At 39.1% G+C, this 2601-nt stretch overlaps 1 long non-coding RNA gene across 1 annotated transcript in view; it reads right to left on the reverse strand.

Annotated features, from left to right (window-relative positions):
• LOC118478770 overlaps window positions 1-2601 on the reverse strand; it is a 15030-nt gene that overhangs the window by 9172 nt on the left and 3257 nt on the right. The window lies entirely within an intron of this gene.

Genomic DNA, 2601 nt, shown 5'->3' on the forward strand with positions numbered 1-2601 from the left:
TTCTTCTTCTTCTTCTTCTTCTTCTTCTTCTTCTTCTTCTTCTTCTTCTTCTTGATGATCAACATAATACGCTGTATCATTTACTCCCTTCAGCAGACAGTAAACGACCACCCAAGCCACACTATTGCATCCATTTTGTTCAGCTTTATGGCATTTTTCTCCAAGACAATTTATGGGGGTTTTTTTCAGCCTCCATACTGGTATATCACAAACCATAAGACAAGTAATGGATTACACCTTTGAAAGTTCAGCTAAAAACTACGAAGTCTGTATTTAGAGCTCCATTTCACACTGAGGCTTTAAAAAATCCCTTTCCGTGCAAAAGCACACCCAAATACAGCTGATAAAGTTCTTAACCCCATCTACTTTCTCATGCAAAAAACCACTACAAAACCTACATGTATTTTTACAATCAGAGCGGCCGTAAGTGCTCCATTAAACAAACGACAGCCATAATAATGTCCCGCAAGTGTACAGTAGTTCAACAATATTAGGTACAGTTCAATAATATTAGGTACGCCTACGGGACGACCGTAATTCCTTTTCTGGTTTATTTCTTTTGAGGCCATAATAAAAGCACTACCGGTGCTGCTGGCAGTGCTGAGCTGACAGAAAGGGTAACTAATAAATTTACAGGAGTATGCGAGGTCATGACCGAGAAATTGTTAGTATTTTATAATGTGTAGTCTGGTAATTGTGTCTGTGACGGTGTCACTACTTGTGTGTAGGTTTGGGCATTGCTTCGAAAATAGTTTCACTCTTTTCAGTACTATTACATAACACAAGAGGCAAGATAATTGAAGATAGCATTTAAAGTTATTTTTTACTAGATTGGTTTGGTTTCTGAATCATAAAAAAATTAAGCAGTTTTTGGATATGGGTCTCCTCCCAGTAAACATGATTAGAGCACCTTTTTTATTACCTCCTCTCACCCTCTCACACACACACTCCAAAAACACACACACACACACACACACACACACACACACACACATACATACAGACATACACACACACACACACACACACATATACACACACCCACACACACACACACACACACACACACACACACACACACACACACATGCACCGGTTTTGGGTAGACTCTAGTGGGTAAGTGAATGATAAACGGATACACAGTATACCAGAAGGAAGTGCAGGTTTCCTAAATACAAAGAAGTCAACATATATATATACTTCATACATTGTACTTTAATAAATCATTTCTGAATTCTTTCCTTCTATATCCTTTCCTCATCTTTCCAGCAAACCAAATTCTCAGTTTCCGAACAATGAAAAGCACGTGTAGACTCCGCATGTAATTTTCAGTACTGAGAGAAAAAGCGAAACAGACAGAGCAAACAGAGGAATACAGGAATACGTGTATGTTGAAAAAAACCAACAGAATCTACCAGTAGCGACCCCCCCGCTCCCCAAACCGCCAACCACTCTTGTCGATCCCATTATCCATTTTTGTGTCAAGTGAGGTGTTAAACTCCTACAAAAACAAAAGCCTTTACATTGGTCTTTCGACAGGCCCTCTGGTTGAGAGGAAACGTTTTCCTCTCTGATTCGAACCTCAGAAACCTCAAACGTAGCGAAGAGTTGGTCCAAATTGAAGTCAACAGTACACGTCCTGTGGTCTCTTTAGTGTCTTTTGAGAGTAAGAAAACGCGCCCAGCAATAACACTTGACCATGGAGACTAAACTCGCATCAAAACGCATGAAGCAAGTATGGTCAGGCAGCTCCAGTGAAGTAAACATGGTCCAAACGTTAAAAAAATCCACAAGAAAAAAAGGTAGGCGTACAAACAATCTCCCCCTCTAAAAAACCCAACCCAAACAACGACAACAAACTAACTAACAAACAAACAGACAAACAAACAAATAAACAAACAAACAAGCAAACAAAAACAACAAACAAACAAACAAAAAACAATAATAAACAAGTAGGTCGACAAACAAGCAGATAAAAAAGTCAACACTCCTCTTGCTTTTGGTTGCCGAAATCTTATGATAGTCTTCAAAAGTTGGAATCTTGTGATTTTAACTTCCAGCGGCCGGAAACCATAATTATTGCTCACGCCAATATTTAAACTTATTGAACTTTAAAAACACTGGTACGTCTGTTGTCCTTATCTTCCCTTCTTCTTTTTTATGTTTTTTTACTCTCTTGTAACACCTCTAATCTTCTGGCGCTCATTTGACCTTATGCCGTTGGGAGCGCCGTTAAACCTTTACTAAAATCAAAAACTATAAAATACTGGTACACGAACAGATTTGACTTCACATCACAAAGAGTTAGAGTGAAAAAGAAACGCGACACCGGTCACGTAGATATCTAGCGATGGGAGAAAGAAGAAAGGCAGGCAGGAAAGAAAACAAAAGGATCACAGAAGTATAGAATCTACCTGTGGCGCCCTCTTACTACTACCCGCTCTGTATAATGTAATATTATTATGATCAAAGATAGTACAAGACAAGATGGGCCACTAAGCCTAAAAAGTGTCCGCAGGAAGTATGCTCTTTGCTTCAGATGGCGCTGCAGTCTGTTTTGAAGCGTTCTTTCGTTTTTCCAGAAGAAGAATAGGAATAGCA

Source organism: Aplysia californica, unplaced genomic scaffold, assembly GCF_000002075.1.
Source record: "Aplysia californica isolate F4 #8 unplaced genomic scaffold, AplCal3.0 scaffold00925, whole genome shotgun sequence".
Classification (NCBI taxonomy): domain Eukaryota; kingdom Metazoa; phylum Mollusca; class Gastropoda; order Aplysiida; family Aplysiidae; genus Aplysia; species Aplysia californica.